The sequence below is a fragment of the Pseudorca crassidens genome, chromosome 3 (genome assembly GCF_039906515.1).
Source record: "Pseudorca crassidens isolate mPseCra1 chromosome 3, mPseCra1.hap1, whole genome shotgun sequence".
In the NCBI taxonomy this organism is placed as follows: Eukaryota; Metazoa; Chordata; class Mammalia; order Artiodactyla; family Delphinidae; genus Pseudorca; species Pseudorca crassidens.
The window spans coordinates 142,038,968-142,061,941 of NC_090298.1; the positions used below are offsets into that span (position 1 = coordinate 142,038,968).

The window sequence follows — 22,974 nt, forward strand, 5'->3', positions numbered from 1 at the left end:
GAATCTCCCGGGGGTCTGAGGGCTGGAGGTGTTTGCCTTGAGGGTGATGAGCTTCTTGGCAGGACAGCTGGCCCTTCTCCCCTGGCCGCGCCCCAGTGCTGTCGGGGAAACCAACTGTACTGGAAGGGATCCCCGCCCAGCAAAGTGGAGCAAGGTTGCTGGCTGTGCAGCTCCCACAAGAGGCGGCAGCTTTGGCAGCAGCGCCTCTGCGTCCTCCTGCCCTTTCCCCTGGCGGCACTGGAGGGGAGTCGCTAAGAACGGAAGTGCCCACACCATCCAGATCCTGCTGGGGTGACACCTGAAGTGGTGGCCAGGGCTGGCTGAGAGGGCCATACTTACCATATGACCCAAAAACCCACTCCTAGGCAATTAACCAAGAGAAAAACTTTTCACAAAACACATATGTGAATGTTTTAGCTATCTTGTCCACAATTCCTAAATATAGGACTATTGAGGTTATCCAATTTTCTTGAGTTTGTCATTTTTTAATTGTTCTTGGAATAACACTATGTATACGTATTGTTTCACAGTCTAGAGTTAATATTTTACCAATTAAATAAAATTCAGAAGGCTTACATCCATATAGATTCTTTTACCTTCCACTCTTTGTTATAGCTGTCATACGTGTCACCTTTGTATGACGTCAACGCCACCCTCTGAGACTGTGGTATCCTTTTTTCATACATATACAGGGAATTCCCTGGCGGTCCAGTGGTTAGGACTCAGCACTTTCACTGCTGGGGCCGCGGGTTCAGTCCCTGGTAGGGGAACTAAGACTCCTTAAACTTAACCCCACTCTGGGGCAATGTCCCAGCCAGGCAGAAACTGCAGGTGGAGCTGGAGACCTTGAAGAGTTTGGCTATACTTCCAGCTCAGCCCAAAGCCCAAGGATGATTCTGGACTTTCATTCTGACTCGTGCATTTCAGATCTTTCTGGGTTTGGACCTGGTATATATGTCCCTCCCAGCCCGCCCTGCCTGCCCCTTCAGTTGTCACCCCAGCAGGATCTGATTGGCTTGGGCACTTCTGGGGTTTTTTGTTTGTTTGTTTTTGGTTTTTTTTTTGCACTTCTGTTCTTAGCGGCTCTCTCCTCCAATGTTACCAGGTGGGAGGGCAGGCGGACGCACAGGCGCTGATGCCAAATCTGCCACCTCGGGCGGCGGCTGCTGAGCCAGGTACCCTGCTCTCCAGCTTTCCTGCTCTGGTGGCCGGGGACCCATCCTGTACAGTTAGAGCCGGCCGGGGGAGAAGGGGCAGCTGCCCTGCCAAGAAGCTCATCACCCTCAAGGCAAACACCTCCAGCCCTCAGACCCCCGGGGAGATTCAGAAGCGCTAGACGGTCCAGGGGCGCGCATCCTCACCTGTGCGCCCCAGGGCCTGACGTGTACTCTGCGCATGCGCCACCCCTCCCTAAACTTTTGCGCCCCACCAACGCACGCCCATTGTTCGCTCACAGGTTTCAGGGTATAAAAAGGCAACAGGCCAAAGAGAGCGCACTCCGCTTTTGGCCGAGTTGGCAGCTGAAGGAGAGTGCTCGGAGCCCAGCTCTCTAACCAAGGACCGACCTCACCCAAGTTCTCTAGGGTCAGTTACTTAGGTAGGCCCTGCCCCTCACCCCCGCCCCGGGCACTGGGGGACCAGCACCTGCCAGGAGGTTTCGGCTGCCCCCAGCCCGCTCCCCGCACCCACCGACTTCCCATGGCTGGCTCGGGTAACCCAGCTGTCTATGGCCGGCTATCCACTCGCAGGCCAGCCCACAAGTATCCAGTGACTCTGCACCTGCGCTTTGCCACAGAGTCTCTGAGACCCCATTCTACCGTTCCGCAGACCCTGCGCTCCTTTCTGGGGGTCCTTATCTCCATCTGCAGGCGAGGCCATTGGAAGAAGGCAGTGATGGGTGCTCGCACCTCCACGACGTCCCGCAGCTCAGTGTCCGCAGTGGACACAGTCACTCTCAGTGTGGCACGGGGGCAGCCAGTGCCGGCCACGACACCCAGCTGTGTCCTGAACTACAGCACAGAGAAGACGGTGTTGAGGGCCCTGGGAGAGAGCGGGCAAGGGATGGCCGAGCAGGAAGAAGTCCCCACAGTCACAGGGAGGAACGAAGACCAGAGAAGCGGCCCCGATGACACCGGGGGCACACGATCTGCATTTAGGCCCCTGGGGGGCTCTTTCTTCGTGCCCAGGCCTGGACCTCTGCAGAGAGACCTCCACGCCAAGAGGGCAGAAGACAGATCCACCAGGAGACCGCAGACCACTTGTATGAGCTCCTGCTCCCAAAGAAACGCCATCACGAACTCATATAGCTCCACCCGAGGTGTCCTACCAGTGAAGAGAAGGAGGAGTCCCGCCATACCGGAAGGGCTGCTCGAAAAGTCTGCAAAGAAAAGGAGCAAGGAGGGCCCTCCGTCGCCCTCTGCAGCTCCGGTGGTTTCCCAGAGGAAAAGCCAGCCTGACAAAGATGTAGAGGCAACAAGAGGGCAGAAAGGGCCCTGAAGGAACGGCTCCTGCACATCTGACAGTCCCAGGCCCCGAAAACGCAGGATTCCTCTGCTGCCGCACCGGCAAGGGGAGCCTCTGAGGCTGCCCCCAGGCCCTGAGCTGGGTTTCCCTGTTGCCGCTGAAGACCTAGACTCCGAGAAGGAAGCAGTGTTCCGGCGCATCAGCAGTGAGCTGCAGGGTGAGACCTAGGCCATTGGGGGCCTGGGCACCATGCAGCCTCCCTGTCCCTTTCTGCTGCCTGCTGCAGGGGCTGCTTCTCCGCAGAAAATGTTTCATAGTTATTTCTGTTTTAATATGATCATGGTACATTAAAATGTATTAGTGCTTGCCTGTGAACACTAAGGTCACTTGTAATTTTCTATATTGTTCTATATTTTTGTGACTAAAGGCATTACTTGGGGGAATTAAAAGAATATCTTGAAGCGATTTTGGCTTTTGATCTGCCACTAATTGCTATTTAACCTTAATTCAGGGGTCGGATTCTTTGACCCAAGGAAACAGAATAGTATAAAAAGAAAGAATGTGAGTGTCAGATGGTGGCAGTGATTAAGTATAACAAGAGACGCCTTTGCAAAAGTTACTGTTGGTCCTAGAAGACTCTCACTTAGCTGTGTGACCCTGGGTAAGTCACTTCACCTAAATCTCTGAATTATAGGGCTGTGCTGATGATTTAAAAGTGACTGAGCACGGTGGACACTCGGAAATCCTGGGTTCTCAATAAAGCCACTGCCCTGCTCTTTGGTCCTTTGGAACTACTAGATTAGTAAAATTTATACTTGACAGTAATTTTAGCTTAAAGTTTATTTTGTCTATTTCATCTCAGCCTTTCGGCTAAGATCAAGTGTAGTATCTGTTCTTGTCAATTTAAATAGCAAGAGAAAAGAAAGGAAAATAACGGGCATGCCCCCACACTCTTCAGACAATAGGAGCCTCTTAACCTGTTCCTTTGTCCAGAGACACAGGCCATTTCTCAGTGAAGGCCTCTGCCATCACTGAGGTTGCAGGGGAGATGTGGTAACTGGGGAGAAAAAGACCAATGGCGATGACCCCCTCACTCCTCAACATCCAAGCCCCCCACTTTCTCACTTGTCTGGCTAGAAATAAAAGGTTGATCCCATGGTTTTAACTTTCAGTTGTTGCTGGACTTTGCGTGCCTTGCCTAAGTTGGGAGACAGAGGCAGGAAAAAAACCCCACCATAATCACCTTGTTATGGGCTGTTATTCAACTTTGGACTTCCAGGCCCCATCTGCCTGTTAGCGTTCACTTCTTAGAGTTTCAAGTGCATGCTGTTTGTCCTCTATCTTGCCCCACGCGGCTCTCAAGCCTTCGTAATATGACCACATTTCTCGTGACACATGTAAACATTCTAACACTTTGCAGATACTGAATTAAAAATCTATTATTTACATTGACTTCACCATTTTCATTTTCCTGGTGTGTTCAGTAGAAAATTCAAAATTACATATGTGCCTGGCATTATGTATTTTTTGGTGAGCAGTGATCCAGAGGATGGAAATGTATGCCTCCTTCGACTCCTTAAACTTAACCTCACTCTGGGGCAATGTCCCAGCCAGGCAGAAACTGCAGTGTGTCTTGGAGAAGGTCTTTTGCATTGAGATAGTAGGGTGCTCTTTTAGCTTCAAGAACTTGGATGTTGTTGAGTTTAACCTGGTATAAGTTCAAATTAGAGTGTTTTAATTTTAGGATGTTAAAGGTAATCCCCATGGTAAACACAAAGAAAATAGCTATAGAATAGTTCCAAAAGGAAGTGAGAAAGGAATTTAAATATTTTATTGTAAGAAATCAGCTAAACACACACAACGAAAGATAGGAATGCAGGAAATGAGGGGCAAAAAAGCTTTGGGCAGATGGAAAAGAAACAGCACAATAGCAGAAATAAGTCTTTTTTTTGTCAGCAATTACTTTTTTTTTTTTTGTCAGCAATTACTTTAAATGTAAATGCATTAAACTCTCCAATCAAAATACAGAGATTGGCGGAATAGGTAAAAACATATGACCCAACTATATGCTGTCTACAAGAGACTTACTTGAGATCAAAAGAATCAAGCAGGTTGAAAGTTAAAGGATAGAAAAGGGAATTCCAAACTCAGTGAGAAAACTCAAATAGTAACCAAGAGAGCAGGAGTGTCTATACCAATATCAGACAAAATAGACTTTGAATTTAAAATGGATCAAAGAGTTAAATATAAGAGCTAAACTATACAAATTTCTGAAGAAAAAAAGGGATAAATCTTCATAGTCTTGGATTTGGCAATGAACTCTTAAATATGATAGCAAAAGCACAGGCAACAAAAGGAAAAAGAAATTGGACGTTAACCAAAATTAAAATCCTTTGTGTTTCAAAGAACACCATCAAGAAAGACATAATACAACCTTCAGAATGAAGGAAAATGTTTGCAAGTCATATATCTGATAAAGCCTAGTATTCAGAATATGTAAAGAACACTGGCAACTCAACAATAAAATGTCAAATAACCAAATTTTAAAAATGAGAAAAAGAATCTGCATAGATACTGCTCCAAAGAAGACACAAATTGCCAATAAGCACATGAAAACATGTCCAAAATTATTAGTCAAAATTATGCAAACTGAAACCACAGTGAGATACCACTTCATACCCACTATTGTGCCATATAATTTTTTTAAAAACAAGGGTTGGCAATGATGTGGGGAAATTGGCACTTTCAAGCATCGCTGGTGCAAATATGAAAAAGAAAATAGTTTGGCCGTTCCTCAAAAAGTTCAACACAGAGATACAGCATGGCCCAGGAACTCCACTCCCAGTATATGTCCAGGAGAAATGAAAAACATATGTTCACACGAAAACTTGTACATGAGTGTTATATTGTCATATCATTATTCATAATAGCCAAAAAGTGGAAACAACCCAACTATTCGCCAACTGAGGAATGGAAAAATAAAATGTGTTATATCCATACAATGAATATTATTCAGCCATTAAAAGGGTGAAGGACAGATACATGCTACAACCTGGATGCACCTTGAATACATTTTGCTTACTGCAAAAGTCAGACACAGAAGTCCGCACATTGTGTGGTTCTATTCATATGAAATGTCCAGCATAGGAAAATCAATAGAGACAGAAAGACCCAGGGCTGGGGTGAAAGGGGAGGACAGAATGAGAATGACTGATACTAGGTATGAGGTTTCTCTTGGGGATGATGAAAATGTACTGGAATTAGAGATGTTGATTGCAAAACCTGAGTACACTAAAAGCAGCTGAATCACACAGTTAAAAAAAAATGTGCATTGATGGAATGTGAATTATATCTCAATCAAAGGATAATATGACAACATTTTTATAGTCATTACTCTTGATCAGTTTCAGGATGGAATTCTCACAGTGACTTCAATGGAGTGCCTTGTATGGGATGATAGTTGAGGCTCAACCCTTTGGGACTAGATGTTCATTTTGAGCTGTTGAATGACGGTGAGGGCCAGCCAGTATATTTTCTTCACGGAGGATCAATCCCCATATGTATCCTTGGTTTGAATCCTTGTCTTTTTCTTTTCATATTCCTGAAACAAGTTCCTAGGAAATACGTTCACAATAGTGAGAGGTGTTGACATCTTCCTGGCAAAAGTCTTAACTTATTCACAGGTCAAACTTCAGAGCTCCTTATTACTAGCTGCCCGGGGAGTCCCCTGAATCAAAGTAGGGCTTATGAAGATGGATCTTGCATTTTAGCGTGCACTTAAAATACCCAACAGGCTGATCACATGGGAAAAATAACTTTATTTACATGAGACAAGTACAAAGTCAGCACAACACAATGAGGGAGAGTATGGGTGCTGGTGCCTGATGGCCTGAAATCAAATCCTATTTGAACGCCACGTGTACCTAGGAAGGTTAGTTACTTAGCCCTTCTGTTTCTCAGTTCCCTGGCCAAGGATATGGAAATATTAGTAGGACCTGCTTATTCGTATTATGTCCTGAGGCTAAAAATTAGTAAATACAAAGCCTGAAGAAAAATGATGGGTACTTCATAAGTGCTACCTACATAAATGTTCAAGTATTAAATGCCTGGAAGAATAAGTAGGTCGTCTCCAGAAAGGGCACCTAGGAGGCTACAAACAGGAGGAGAGAGCCTACTTTTTCACATTGATGACATGAGTAAGAAGTTTTAGAGCTCATGGCAAGAATATTATTTCTTGTGATGCACTGTGGGGTGGGCAGAGTAGGGGCTGTGACCCATATTTTATGGTTCAGGGCACTGAAATTTAGACAGATTGAGTAACTTGCCCAGAGTCACAACACTGATGAGTGATGGGTCTGAGGCAGGGGAGGGATAGAGATTCCTGAACACATGGACATGAGATCATGCCCTGGATACACAAACCAAGAGCTCTCCTCACTCCCTTTCCCACATCCTCCTGCCCCAAGGATGCTGCAGGGAGACAGCTGGTACTCGGAGGAGGTGCCTGGCCCAAGAGAACGGCTCAAATCTGGACCCACCTCCTGGCTCTACGTTTCAATCCCTGACCCCAAATACCATGTCTTTCCCCCAAATGCAGACCCCCTGATGGACCGGGGTATCCAAATACGTGTGCATCTCCCCTCCCTTCCCCCTCAGCACTTGATTCTAGCAGCTGATTTGCAGTGAGACTTCCTGGTGGTCAGGTGACCACCCTGAATGACCAGTAGTCTACTTGACTCCCTAACTGACTCAAAACCCAGGACATTCCAAACCAACTGCCCACATGACAGTTGCACAGAGAATTAGCATCATCTTCAACTGATCAAACCTGGATGATGAGCAGTTAATATTCATTAGCTGGGAACAGGGTCTACTGGGCTGGTGTTTTGGTGGCTTAACAGATGAAGTTTACATGCCCGCAGGGTCTCACTGACTAGAAACTGACCAATCGTCTGAGCAGCTTGGACTAAGCCCTGCCTAAGAGCGGGCAGTGGCTGCACGGGCTCTGAGTGGGCACCTTCCCTGCCCAATCCTCCCTCAGCCAGATCCAGGCTCTGCTGTACAAACTACAGCCATTGCTCCTGAATCTACTTGCTGGTATTATTTCCACAGTACCTTCAATGGAGTGGTTAGTGGGGGTGCTATTTGTGTCCCTACCCTGTTGTTTGGCCAGATGCTGATTCTGATGTGCCTGAACCACCGCTGCGGATGGCCAGCAGATTATCTTGATCGCAGATGATATTCTTGTGCATCCTATGTTTGACTCCTTTATAATCTTCCTTTTCTTCTTGGTACCCGAGTCATGATCCTGGAAAACACGACAGAAACTGAGAGAACTATTGATATGTTGCTGGGAGAAGACCATGCAGAGGTGTCAATTCATTCCCAGGTCACACGTCTGTTCTGTTTGTTCACCAGCCTCCTAGGGGAGTCTAGGGGAGTCATGTGAATCGAAGCTGGGCTGAGAAGAGGGTGTTGCAATGTGGTGTGCACTTAGAATAGCCAGCAGGCTGACTGCACGGGGACATGACTTTATTTAGTGAGATAATACAGAAAGGGAGCACAGCACAGTGACCGACAGAGTGGGGGCTGGTGCCTGATGGTCTGGATTCAAATCATACCAGAAGCCACATGAACCTGGGAAAGTTATGCAGACCCTCTGTCCTCAGTTCCTTGTTCTGTGATAATGGAAATGTTAAGAGGGCCCACTTATTAGTATTACATGATGAAGCTTAATACAGCAAATCAGGTAGACCCTGATGAAAAATGATGGTTACTTCATAAGTGCTACCTAAGTGTGCAAATATTAAATGTCTGGAAGAATAAGCAAGAAATGTGGTAGTGCTGCCTCCAGCGAGGGGACCTGGATGCCACAGGGCAGGGGAGTGGGGAAGGTTATGGGTGTGATGCTTTAGAGCTTGTGAAGAATATCTGTCATCATCTCCTGTGATCCCGACATCAGCCCCGTGGGGAACTCATGGCAGGTGCTGTGAACCATATTTTATGGTACATGGCACGAAAATGTTGAGATTTTAAGTGACTTTCCTGGAATCGCAAAGCTGATGACAGATGGATGTGGGACAGGAATGTAGTTGGTTCCCTGGGACAGAAATCCCTGAACCCCTGAATCCTCTAGATGGTGCTCTGGACCCCTGAGCCCAGGGCTCCCCTCCCTCCATGCCCCCAATCCTCCTGCCTGCCCCATGGTTGCTCCAAGGACAGGAGGGGTCTGAGCCAACAGGAGGGCCCATGCCTGACCCGCTGCCTCCCTTACATGTTGATCCCTGACCCCACAGCTCTTAAATATCCCTGAAAGAAGGTCCCTTGAAGGATCAGGGGGTCCCATCTACGTCCCTCCTCCCTCAGCGTCTTCACACACTGGGTGAGCCTCCTGGTGGTCTGACCAGTGGTCGGCTTGTCTCCACGTGGCTCAGAGCCCTGGTCTCTCCAAGCCAGTTGCCCACATGGCACGTCTCTAACAAATTAGCTTGGTCTTCAACAACCAGCCCTGGATGCACAGGTAGTGCTGATTAATGAGGACAGTGGCCTGCTGGGCTGTGCTTGGTGGTTTAGTGGGTGAAGCTGGCGTGCCCCACTGTTGCCTGACTATTGATGTGAGCAACTGTCTGAGTAGCCTGGGCTACGGCCTGGCTGGGGAGGGGCCGTGGCTGCACTGGCTCTGAGGGCACACCTTCCCTGCTCATCCTTCCTCATCAAAATCCAGCCCCTACAAACTCCTCATCCATCCCTAGACCCTGCAGTGGCACAGGAGAGAGGCCCATGCCCTTCTAGAGGGACCCCTCCATAGCCACAGCCTAGAGACCCCATCCCAGGACTGTCTCTGAGGATGACCCAGGCCCTCCTAATCTCTGTCACCAAATGTTCATTCCACTAACCCGATGGCATTGTCCCGTCTCTCGTTCCCAGGCAGCGCCCAAACACCCAGTGATCCTGTTCACATCAACCACTGGAAATAACCACCACGAAATCCCAGTTTCCTTCCTTTCTGAAAACCTCTAGATTTAGACTGCTAATATTTGCTTTTGGATTTTGACATCGACATTCAGAAGTGTTTAGTCTGTAATTTCTCCTGTCCTGTAATATCTGCTGCGGGTACGACATCAGTATTCTCCTGGTCCGATGAAAGCAGTGTGGGTGTGTTCCCTCTGTATCTGTTCTCTGGAAGAGTGTGTAGGAGACGGGCATCGTTTCTGTCTTAAATGTTTGGTAGAAATCAGAGGAAGCCACAGGGCCCTGAAGTTTGTTTTGTGGGGAAATTTTTTTGGCATCTCTTTCTAATTGAAGTTTACTTGGTGTATTGTACAGGGCACAGATCTTAAGCATAGAGCTTTATGGTTTCTTGTAAATATAAACACATCTGTTACCAACACCCAGTTCAATATACAGGACGTCTCCAGCACCCGGCCGCCCCCTGTAGAAGGGGAGAAGAATAAGTGCTAACTTATTCGGTTATAAGAATGAAATCAGTTACTCCACGTATATTCCAAGTGCAGTGATTTACACACAAATAACTCACAATGAGTGTGGCAGCACAACCAGAAAGTAGTGGAGGCTGCTGGAGGGCTGGGAGAATCCAGTCCCTTTGGGATTGCCGCTGTGGAGGTCGGGCCAGAGTAAGGAAGCTGAGAGGAGCTTCTCAGAAGCATCTGGGCTTTCACAGAGGGAAAAACTACTGCTCCCCAGAGTGGAGCGCCCATTGTAATTCACTGAGCCCTCCCTTTGCGGAGGGTGCTTTTCTATACTTGTGTGTTATCTTACATAGAAACGTTTAAAAAAAAAAGAGAGCAATTTTGCTTGATGTAACAGCCTTTCACTGTTAAAAGTAAGACCTATATCTAAAATTTATGCTAAATCTGTACAGCTCCGACAGGAAGTAACCGGCACTCACTAGCTGACTCAGGAGCGGAGGGGGAGCAGAGAGGCGGCCCTCCTTCCTTGGCTTCGTGTCTCATTTAAGCTGCCAGACGCTGCACAGGCTCCATCCCCTCTGAGTCTCAGGCTGAGGCCTCCAGGTCACAGTCCTCACAGGTGTCAGACCAGAACCTGCCACACAAAGGCAGGGACTGGAGTCAGTGGGGAGGTGGGCTCCCTGGGGTCGGTGTGTGGGACCCAGGGGGCTACTCAGACCCTGCAAGTGACTTTGGGCCCTGACATCCCCCAGGGCTCACATCCCCAGGGCACTGGGGCCTGTTTGCTGCTCTTTGCCAAGTGTGTTCTGGTAGTAGAGAGACCTGTCCTACAGGGGCGATTTAACCTGGGCATTTGGCCGGGCGGCGTTCAAGTGATTGGTCCCCTGAACAGTGAAAGTGATGCAGAGGAAAGGGGAGGCTCTGGGGCTCCAGGGTGAAAAGTGTGGGTCCCTCCCACCTGGGCGCTGTGAGCAGTGGGAGGTCTGATGACACAGGTGGGAGTAGTGACCCTGTCCCTCCAGCCCACACGCAACACGGCCCATCATGAGACCAGCACAGTGGAAGTGGGCAGAGAACCGCAATGTTCCCTTTTCCCCTAATAATCATTTTTCTTTCTTTAACACCCCAGCCAAACTTGCCTGTGCTTTTTAATTTAAAAATATCCTGATGCTGTGGTCACAGAATCATAAATTCTATAGCTTTGCTGTATCCCAACATGAAAAGTTTGTAGAAGACACTGCTTTTCAGCGTGTAATAAAACCAGATGTATTTGTTATCTAATTTTAAGGTCATAATTAACTTGGAATCCTGGCCCTTTAACTCATCCTAAATTAGCATTGCTTTGAATTGCCTTCATTTTGTGTGTGTGTTGTATTCAATTTTTACACATCTATGGAAAATCTATAGAACCTCAGGTTGAGAAACGGTGCCATGAGGTGACCCAGGCCCTTCAGTGGGGCTCCACAGAGGCTGCGGGGTCCCCAGGGGGTGGGCAAGTCCCAGCCAGGTGTGGATCCTGCAGTGTCCCCTACCGGATGCCAGGGCTACCGCGTGCCCACAGGGATGCAGCAGCGCTGGGCCAGGTGAGCTGTCTGCTTACATGAGAAGAAGCCCCGGTGCCTCTGTCCTCCTCACCCTTTCCCCAGGACGCCTGAACTGGGGGGTACCAGGGCCACTCCAGATATCTCACCACACCTGGTGATTTACTGGGGATGTTGCCTGCTGACCTCGGCGGGTTGGGAGGGCAAGGCTGGGTCCTGCAGAGGGAGATGTTGAACCTCACCAGGGACACTTTTTACAAAGAACACAATGTGAACAACACCTCCAGGAGTGATGTATGTGGTGACCCCACAGACACCTTCCGCCCCCCATCTAAACATAAGAGCCTGGCATCTTCAGGGATTCTATGGAACGGGGACCGTTCCCTGGCGAGATGCACTCAGGTCATCCTCCAGTTGCCTGCGCAGATTACCACCATTCTCTTCTCTCCACCTTTTTGTTCACATGCAGTGGTGACCACCTCCGTGCTCTTCTCTGGCTTTTGGGTTTTCCTGAAGCGCAAAAAAAAAAAAAAAAAAAAAAAAAGTCAGGGATGGCAAGGGAAGCACATACACTTATTTGCCTTCTGCTCTTCCTCCTACCCTCTCCATGCTCACATTTCCTCCTCTTGTTCTTCCTCATCCTTTTACTTCATCCCTTCTCTTGAATCCAGGACAAAAGAATTTCTTTTTTTTTTTTAATTGGATGAGTCAGTCTTCTTTTCCTTATTTATTTATTTTTAACGTCCTTATTGGAGTATAATTGCTTTACAATGGTGTGTTAGTTTCTGCTATATAACAAAGTGAATCAGCTATACATATACATACATCCCCATAACCCCTCCCTCTTTTGTCTCCCTTCCACCCTCCCTATCCCACCCATCCAGGTGGTCACAAAACACCAAGCTGATCTCCCTGTGCTAAGCGGCTGCTTCCCACTAGCTATCTATTTCATGTTTGGTAGTGTATATATGTCCATGCCACTCTCTCACTTTGTCACAGCTTAACCTTCCCCCTCCCCATATCCTTAAACCCATACCGTTTTTATGCTAAGTTATATTCTACATGTACCTGGAAAAATGTTAAAAAGATTTTTAAAGAACTGCGCATCTGTTTTTGAAGCTAATTTGGCTGTTCAAGGCTTGCTAGCACTTTATCCATCTCAGTGCTATTTCACTTGGTAAACAGATGCACTTGCCATAATTGCTGCATATGTGTCTGTGTTCCCTTCTAGGCTATATGTTTTTGAAGTTAGAAACTCTATTTATATCACAGCCCCTATGTATAGCACAATATCCATTTCAGATTGTGTTTTAAGATATGAGACAAAATTTAAGACTTTTATTATAGTCATAAACATCTAGCAAACAACCAGAAAATAAAAACTAATTTTCAATTGGTTGGCCAAGAACAAAAAAGAGAGGAATACCTAGTGCAAAATCATATCTCTAATAACTACTGTTGGATTTAGAGCACACACATGCTAAACTTATTTTAAAATATCTTCTCATCAAAGATTTGAGGTTGGACCTGAAAAAATTATATCAGAAGTGAAAATAATTATGTGGTCTGACCAGCGTGGATCACACAAAGTAAGTGTATACTATGTATAAAGTAGATAACTACGAGGTCCTGCTGTATAGCACAGGCAACTATATTCAATACCTTGTAATAACCTATAAAGGAAACGGATCTGAAAAAGAAATATATATATCTGAATCTCTTGGCTGTACACCTGAAACACAACATTGTCAATCAACTACACTTCAAGTAAAACAAAACAAAACAAAACAAAACAAAGTAACTGTAAAGGGAAGTATAGTTTTATAAATTCACCTCTGATATCCCATGGACCAACTGAAAGACAACAGAAAGTACAACTTTCTAGGAGACAGGACATGGCCAGCAAACAAGGCCATTACCCTCGGTAATGGTCATACCTGCCAAAAGATATACAGACTAGCCTGCATTCATGAATACATAGAAATTCTTCATTTATCTGGCATTGTTAGGCAATGAGGTATTGTATGTTAGGAGAAGTTTTTTTAAATGACAAATTGAAGAGTTATTTTAACCTTCACTCGGTAATTTTTTTCTAAAATTAAGAAATGTATCCACTGGTGTATCTAATGTTTCCGTGATAACTCGGGGTCATCAGTTCAATCAAGGTTTGCATGAATAATGCAAATGGAAACAAGACAGGCATGCTTACTGAAACTGAAAATGACATGGCACTGGCTGGAATAACTGATAAGAGAGCAAGAAAAAAGCAAAAATGAAAACAAACCGTGATCAAGAAACAATCAGTCAAGTTCTGACTCTCTGTACTTAGTTTCAAAAAGAGATACCACAAATCTCAGCGAGAGACTCCAGCATCATTAGCTGTCTTTCTCCTTTGTTTCCACCTTCCTTTCCTTTTCCTTCTATCCTAGATTGTTCCAGGCAGTGCTTATAGCTGCTTGCAAGACAATTTCTCATACTTGCTTTCTCTCACACAAACTTCACAATATGTCCATGTGATAAATAGTGTGGAGGTAAAAGACAATTCATCACAGGCACATCTCCTATGAAAATAGAATTAGAAACTAGCTTCTAAACATGCAGAGAGAAGGGCGTGGTGTCAGGCACTAATTTCCTTGCGAATTCCTCTCCATCTCTAATAGACGTTCTACTTTATCAAGATCCCTTTTTATTGGTGTCCTATTCCAGACTGCTCCACTCCGCCCATCCTCATCCTGTAAAATACATTCACACTCTTTTGTGACCCTACTTATTTGCCCATTAAATAATCAATCATAGAACTGTCGGAATTAAATACAGAGTGAAATTAAAATACTGGAGTCACTTGGAGAGTTTAAGCAGCTCCACCAGAAAATACTGGGCATGGATTTAAAAGAGGTTGCGTGGGACTTGCTCTTGTCCAAGTTCTTTCTCAAGAAGTATCTGAAATAAGCCTAAATTCAGAGTTAATCAGACTGGCCTGCTTTCTCAGGTGGACTGGAACTCATTGCTCTTTCCCCTCAACTCCCTGATGTCAGTGGCACTTTCCGGAGATGAGGTGGACTTCTCTGCCTACTGCAGAAGCTCAGTTCCCACAGGCCCACTCCCTGTCTGAATCCCACACTGGAGGCCAGATGTCAGCCTTCCCAGAACATTCGTGGTCTCCTTTCAGTTTTTGACCTGCTCAGATTGAGTCCCTGTAGACTCTTTCTCAGCTTGAAACCTGATCTTCCACCCCTTTCCCTGACCTCGATGGTTACCTTCCCTCTTTAGGCCTCAGGTGCTTTAGCTATAAAATGATATATTTGTCCTTAATTCTAAAGTCTTCTTTCTAAGGCTCTACAATGTGGTGGCTCCTTGAAAATGTTTCTCTTTGCTGGTTTTAATTCTGTAGAGAATTAAAACCCCAGCCACTCTAAAAGTAAGTTACATTGGATAAGGAAAGTGTGCTTTGTAGTTAGATTAACAGGGATGGAAGATGACTTAGTATGTTTTAAGATACTCATGATCCGTTCTCGTCAGAGTCGGGGGAAGAAGGGGAAGAGAGTTAATAAAATACCAAATGATTGTGACAAATTAAGTTCACCAAGATGTAGCTGATTAGTTTCTACTTGAATAAGCCACACAAATCCAATCCAAGTTGTCCTTTATTTTTCTAAGAAGGATCCCAGTGAACTGAGTCCCATGTTCAGTAACTCCACGTTCAATGGCTTAGTCTTTAAAAACTGTTATGTTGCTGGAAGAAGAAATATTGCCCATCAGTCCTAATTGATGTCTACCTATCATGCACATTTGAAATAAATTTATTACTTTGACTGATCTCAGTGTATACATTCCAAAGGGGCAACGAGCACACGAAAATTTATGAAGTCTCCATCTTCTACACTGAAGTGTGCAATAAATTACGTATTATTTGGCCGTGAAATTCACAAGCCATAGAAACCACGCCATTAGCAATGTATACAGCGGTAAACAGCAGGTAATGAGAATGATATAAAACAAAATAGACTGTGTATGTTGGCACTGCTGCCAATAAAGCAATTATTAAATGCATTCATATGCATCTACGCTAGGTAAGCTCTTTAGGGCGATTGCTATGGATTCTACATACCTGTCAGGATACTATATATAGCCCACTTTCTATGGCCTTTATTCAAAGACGCTGAGAAAGGGTTGCTCTGGGTAAATTCAGACCTTTTCTCAATATAGAATTTGGTCAACATGCATTCTGAACAGCAAAATTTCACAGTATTTTCCTACACTAATTGCCACCTCAGCAAATGCAGGATTAAGTACAATGGATTATAAGAAGTTAGAAAGGAAAGATGGAAGAAAAGAAGGAAGGTAGAAAAAAGGTGGGTATGGAGTACTTCAACATTTATGTAAAGAGTGGACCTAAAACTAACCTGAGGTTACTGTGAATTATTAGCATATGCTATAGAAACTTAAATGAAAAAATAAAAAAACCAGCAAGGGAAACTCAAAGATTCTTTGTTTTTTCACTTTACTGCATATACACATCCATCTTAAAATATCTATATGCTTATATCCAGTAAGAGAGCATTGTTTTGCAAGGCTATTTGGCTTCTATCAGCATGTAAAGGTCGGACAACTCAACTTTAGCAGAGTTAGCCTTCAGGTGAATAATTGCTTCTTTCAGGTTGCGAGCATTTGAATTTTCCAGAAATGTTTCCAAAAAATGAAAACTAAAAGAAGGGTCCTAGGACAGCGTCCTTTAGAAGTTTTATAGTATCAAGGCTTTTGGAGGAAGAGAATCCTTGTCGATTATCAACACAATGATTCCAAGCAGGTCAATTTTTGCTGAGAATATTATATAACAGAACCCACTTCACCTCCATTATACTGACAATGATCTTCCTTACTTCAACCTTGTGCTTCTTAGTAAAGTTGAAAATACTGAGCCAAGAACAGACAGTGACAATGCCAGAGACTCAGATGTACCTATAGGTGCCTTCAGACAACATCAGCCACCCAGGCTAAAGTCCTGGTTTAAAACATCCCAACATGAATGAATCTCAAAAACCATATGCTGAGCAAGTGAAGCCAGATCAGAAGGGCACCTACTGTATTATTCAACTTACATGAAATTGTAAACTGGGCAAAAGTCATCTCTAAAGATAAAAAACAGATCCGTGGTGGCCTTGGGGTGGGAGATGGGGATACTTTTGCAAAAGCCTAGGAGGAAACTTTCTAGGGTTTTAGGATTGTTATCTATCTTTATGGGGGTGCTAGTTATACAAATGTATACATTAATTAAAAGTCACTGAACCGTTGACTAAAAATGTCTGCATTTTATTGTATGTAAATGATACCTTAATAAGGTTGATTACAAAATGAACCAAAAATAAAACAAAGCAGAAGAGAAACCTCTCAAGACCTCAAAGGAAATACACTGTTTTCTTCCAGGGTACCAGATTGGAAATGAGGCATTGGTCTGTTCTACCCTCAGATTATCCCTAGGATTATCTAGTCTATTTTAAAGCACTAGAGTCCCCTATCAGGAAAACTCACCCCATGTTTAATTACTTTGATTTCTTCTGTGCCTCTTCTCCCAACACAGTGAAGCCATTCACAGAAGAAAAACCACCTTTTTCCAACTTTGCATCATCACATATTCTTTCCAAAGCTATTAGGTATGGAATAAAATTTGGCTACACTTTGTAAAAATCTAGCTGTTTGAGCCTTACAAATCTTAACAGTTAACCTATTGTCTGCACTGGAATTTGCAAAAAAAATTATTTTGAAAAGGAATAGTTGAGACTTGACAATTTTATTTTTTGTGATTTTCTCTTCCCCTAAGAGAGAAGTGAGTAGGAATGAGAAACACATACATAAAGAAAAAAAACTTATCTTGCTGCCTTTGCATGGTTATAATTTATAGGAGGCCCTTATCAACAATAATCTATTATCAGAATCAATAAAATATAATCTCCATGAAGGCCAGGCCAGGATATTTGTCTCTTTTTCAGCAGATTGCAATACAAACCACATTCATGGATATTCTTCTTGATGATCTTTGTAATACTGTAACAGTTGACCATTTCCTCATGCCTCTTCACCTTAACTTCAACCTGGTTTTTCACCAATGACCTCACATTTCCTTCTCTAGCACTTGGTTGTGGGCCTCTTTTCCAACTCCAACTCGCATTTCACTCTGGAACCAAAGGAAGACTCACACCTTCCTGCTTTTTAGTGATACCTCAAGGTCATTACCATATTGTGATCACCCTGAAGAATAGCCAGACAATTGTTATTTCAGAGCCATCTGACAGTTTGTAGCTCTAAAAATTAACTAAGGACCGCATTTGTCAAAAATATCCTAGTTTAAGATTTTGGTAATACAGCAACAGTAATTCCAAAGTCATTATGCTACAGTTGCAGATTAAACAGACTAGAAAAAGGAAGCTTGCCAGATGGTGGTTTACATTATCTACAGACTGTCTCGGCTCAAGGTTAACTTCCCTGGGAGAAAACCCATAAACCCAGAATCATCAAAAATAACCTGCACGTGCAGAGGGGAGACAGCTTTGCTTGTCAAATTTTACATTCTTTCTGATCTCTGGGCCCTGGTGATTTATCTCCCATGGAATGGAATAAGGAGGGGAACAAGTAGGGACAGTCCCTTCAAGCAGCGGCGGCATGCCTGGCATGTCCTTACCTGCTTTCAAGGCTGACTGCTTCCCACACATATGTTGCCTTGTTTAAGCCTCAAGCCCTCGATCCTTTGCTGAAATACAATAATTTCATTCCTATGGTTTTCAATACCAAAAACTCAACCTCCAGGAGGGCTAAAGTCTAATTTGTACTCCAAACCAAGTAGCAGTGCAGTTCGCTACTACCGAGGCTGAATCCATAAAGACTTCAAGACCACGTCCAGAAGACAAGTTATTATATATAATACCCTAGAAGGTCTGAAACATAATTATCATATACATAGCTGGTCCTTCAGAGCTTTTTACCTATAACATGTTTCTTTGATGAAAGTTATTTAATGTACTGGAGATAACTGTGACTTACTGATCAAATATTTGAATACTTATACTTATCTGGGATTTCATTTCTGCTGAAAGAAAAAGGAAGAACAGGACTCACTAAAAAAAAAAAAACTTTAGAAATGAAAGTAAAAATCTTAACACACACTATCACTTTTGGAAGCAGCATAGAGGGGCAGTCAACGGTAAAACACTGGTGAAATAGGTCAACACTCTAGGCCAAAAATCCATTATTATTATCATCAGTGACAGTACCACAACTGTGCCCTTCAGAATTAATAATCACTCCTAAGGATCTTCATTTGGCACCAGATGATGCGTTTAAGAGAAACACTCTGGGAGGTTTTGAATCAGACTTGGTTTTTTGTTAGCCAAGTTACAGGAGAATTTTTAAAGTGGGGGGAAGGGAAGAAGGAAACGGACCAGGAAAAGAATTTAAGCCATCATCTATAAACCAACAAAGCACTGATAGTTCCAAACATTATGTCAGACACTAAAATGACTGATATAGGCTCAAGTGGTTTATAAAACCTATAAAAAGACTACACCAGCAAAATCCCCATTTATCTGTAGAGTTCAGAAACTAAAACAAGGAATATTTTAGCTTAAAACCTTATCTCAAGAGAATCATATACACTTCACATGAATAAAAATACCTGAAACCAAACATTTTTAAAAGCTCCAATACCCAAAATATAAAGAAAAATATTAATCCAGAAGACTCAATCAATCCATGATAATCACAAAACGGCTGGGCAATCTCTATCTCCCTTCCACACTAACCATCCATCCCATGGAAGACCAAGGGAGATCAGACCTTCCAGACTTACCTTCCAGACCTTCCAGACACCTGGCTGCTGCAAAATTCTATGGAGACTCCTTGTGGAACAGCAGTTTCCCATCTCTTGTGTCTCTCCCTATCGTGATCATGCAGGAAGCAAGTCTAGCTGTGCTATTTCTTATCATTGTCTGTCACCCATCTGCAACATGGTTTTGTACAGATAAGGAAAAAGTAGTTCCCTTTCCCCCAGAAGGTTGAGGCTCAGGTACAGGGGTAATTCTCCTGTGCACACAGTCATTATTTAGGGCGACTCAGTGACTTCAACAGGCTTAATCATGTGATCACGTTTGTTGCCAGCTGCGTAATGCTCCCACATCTGTAGATAGAGCCGCTCTAGGTCCATTGCGTATTGTTTGGTGTTGAACAGAGGGCTAGATGTTCTCTGCTTCCAGACTTTGCCACGAAGTTTCTTCAGGTATTCTAGATCAGTTCCCAGTTTCACAGCTATGTCTTCATATTCTTGTCTATTTTGAGCAATAAGCTCAAGACAGCCTAAACAAGTGAGCTGGGAAGCTGCAACTCGGGAAGCAAGAGTCTCTCCTGGCATAGTCACCATGGGTGTCCCTGACCAAAGGACATCCATCCCTGTGGTGTGTCCATTACAGAGTGGAGTGTCCAAGCAGACATCAGCCAGCTGGCCTCTCCGAACGTGTTCCTCTTTAGGAGCAACAGGTGAAAAAATGATACGGTTCTGGGGAAGGCCCATATTTTGTGCGTACTGTTGAATATTAGGTTCTCCTACTGCTGGAAAATGCAACAGCCACAGTACACTATTGGGAACACGCTTCAGAATATTTGTCCACATCTGCAAAGTAGATGGGTCAATTTTATATAACTGATTAAAGTTACAGTACACAATGGCATCTTCCGGTAACCCGTACTGAGAACGTGTGGTTACAATAACGGTACGGGGAACCTCCCCTCCAGTGGCAGCCTTAATGTTGATCTGGGTAGTTGCCAGTCCATTGCTAAGACTGAATCCATTAATTGTTATCTGAATGTGTCCTCTGTTAATCATTTCAATAACTGCCTCTGCAATAGTATTCATAGGAATGACAGGCATATCAAGAGCTGTATTACTGCTGTCTGCGTTGTCTCCTCCATCAGGACATTTCATCTTGACAATCTGCACATCTGGGAGACTATCAAGAAATGCTTTGAGGTCGATGCCATTCAGCACAATCCGATTGTCATAAATGTGCCCATTGGACTTAAAATCGATGACTGCTTTCTTTTTCAGGTGAGGGAACATATTAGCATGATCACCAATAAAGAAAGTATGGGGCATATAAGCCAGTTTCTCAGAATACTGCTCAGCAACTTCAGCAGGTGAAGTTTCCTGATCAGTGATGATATAATCCATGAAAAGCACGCCACTGGTCCCAGGGTAGCCCAGCCACATTGCCTGAATAGGAGCTGGCCTGAGAGCAAAGAGTTCATTTCGAGCACCCCTGGTATAACCATTCATATTTACAAGGATGTGTATACCATCTTGATGGATGCGATCAGCTGCTTTCCCATTGCATGGAATCTGAGAAAGATCAATGAAATGATGGGCTTCTGCCATCACCTTCGCTCGGAAGTTTGTGCCATCATCTGGGCTCAGGGCATAACAGAATACCTCAAATTTATCAGGATTGTGCATGCCTGGAATAGACTGCATAAGATGAGAAGTAGGATGATTCCCAAAGTCAGAACTCACGTATCCTACACGCAGTCGACCATCACTGAGCTTCAAGTCTTTTGGATGTTCGTACGGTGGTTTATGAAGGACGCTGATCTCATCCAAGCAGAGGTTCCCGTGGCTCTCAGCAATAGCCTTCCTGAAGCCATGAGAAAGAGGATAGAGCATACTATGATGAGGCTGCACAGAAGGCAACCTATTCTTCTCCAGCTGGTCAGCCACAATGCTGACCAACTTCTTCATTCGCTCATCATAGTCTGTCCAATCACAGACAATCTGCAGGCAATGAGCCAAATCACAATAAGCGTCAGGAAAATCAGGTTCAAGCTTCAGAGCAGTGCGATAAGAAGCAATTGCTTCTGGAATATTCCCTGAATACTTGTGAATGGAAGCCAGATTGCTGTGGGCATCCGCAAGTGCAGGGTTAATCTGAATGGCACGAGTATAACACTGCAAGGCTCCCTGAACATCCTGCATCTCCTTTAGAGTGTTTCCCATGTTACAGTAGGCATCAGCAAAGGTAGGACTGATTCGAACAGCCTCCTTATAATGCATCAGAGCTTTCTGCAGTTTTCCCTGCTGCTGCAATACACTTGCTAAATTTGAATGGGCAACAGCAAAGTCTGGGAAGACTTCTAATGCTTTACAATACAAGCGAACTGCCTCTTCAATGTTTCCCTGGTCTCCTTTGATATTGGCTAGGTTACTCAGAGAGTCTGCATGGGTGGGACACAGCCGCAGAGCTGTATTATAACAATCTTCTGCTTCAGCAACACTGCCCTTCTCTTCCAGAGCGTTGGCTAGGTTGCAGTAAGCATCAGGGAAATGTGGTTGCAATTCAATAGCTCGCCTGTAGGTGTCTATTGCCAGATCTATCAGGCCTTGCTGGTAGTATACACAAGCCAGGTTGGCATGTACCACTGCATGATTTGGGCTCAAGCTTAGGGCACAAAGGTAAGCTGCCACAGCTCTGTCAAAAATCCGTGCCTCTTTCAAGACATTTCCTAAATTGATACAAGCATCCAGAAAATTGGGGTCAAGGGTGACAGCCTTTTCAAAGTGATGAATTGCAAGCCAAATCTCCCCTTGTGCATTGAAAACACAGCCAAGATTACTCCAAGCTACTGCAAAGTTCAGTTGCGTCTCCATTGCTTTCAAATAACATGCCTTGGCTCCTTCCAAGCGACCCAGGGCCTTGAGCAGGTTCCCCAGGTCACTGCGAACACAGTACAAATCAGGATTGCACTGAAGAGCAGAGACGTAAGCTTGTACTGCCCCTTCCATGTCGCCTGCTGCTACCAAAGCGGCTGCCAGGTTAATATAACCATCGATGAAATCTGGTTTGAGATGCAATGCACGCCAGTAATGCTCAATTGCTTCCTGCAACCGCTCTCTTTCCTTGTACACATTCCCCAAATTCGAATAGGCTTCTGCCAGAAGAGGGTTCTGTTTAATTGCCAGAGTACTAAAGTGGGCAGATCGGTCCAGCCTTCGACACTGGAAGTGTAGAGATGAAAGTAATAAAAGTACTCCAGTATTGTCTGGCTCTTGTCTCCACAGCTGCACACAGTGTCTCTCAGCTGCCTCAAAATCACTTGATTGATATTCTCGATGAGCCAACTCAGCTAACCCTTGGAAGGAAAGCATACGTTTCGTTGGTTCTGTGCTGTCGGCCACGTTGCCCACAGAAGACGCCATCTGGAGCTTCTGGAGAGAGTGAGAAAAGGGGGTAATTGAGTCCCGCTGCCGCCACTACTGGCAAGAATGTTTCTAGAGGTAGCAAATACGAGGGCAGCAGCCATACCACTGCTTTGGCAGGCTTAAGCGGCGGCGACAGTTACAGGCACCGAACCTTAGGAACTCTGGTTGGTCATCTACCTCTCATGCTCTTGAAATCTTAATTCTTAACCCTGCCCTCTTCCACCATTTTTCTCCTAATCAGGGAATAAAAATTACCTATACACTTGCCTTAGAAGAAATCAAAAGTCAGTAGTCCAAACACTTT

The 22,974-nt window shown here is 44.5% G+C and overlaps 2 pseudogenes; one reads left to right on the plus strand and one right to left on the minus strand.

The window, feature by feature from the left end:
- The first annotated feature begins 3,313 nt into the window (after positions 1 to 3,313).
- Positions 3,314 to 3,419, plus strand: LOC137222901 (U2 spliceosomal RNA; annotated as a pseudogene).
- Positions 3,420 to 9,461: 6,042 nt separating this feature from the next.
- Positions 9,462 to 22,974, minus strand: part of LOC137222070 (UDP-N-acetylglucosamine--peptide N-acetylglucosaminyltransferase 110 kDa subunit pseudogene) — a 42,365-nt pseudogene continuing 28,852 nt past the window's right edge.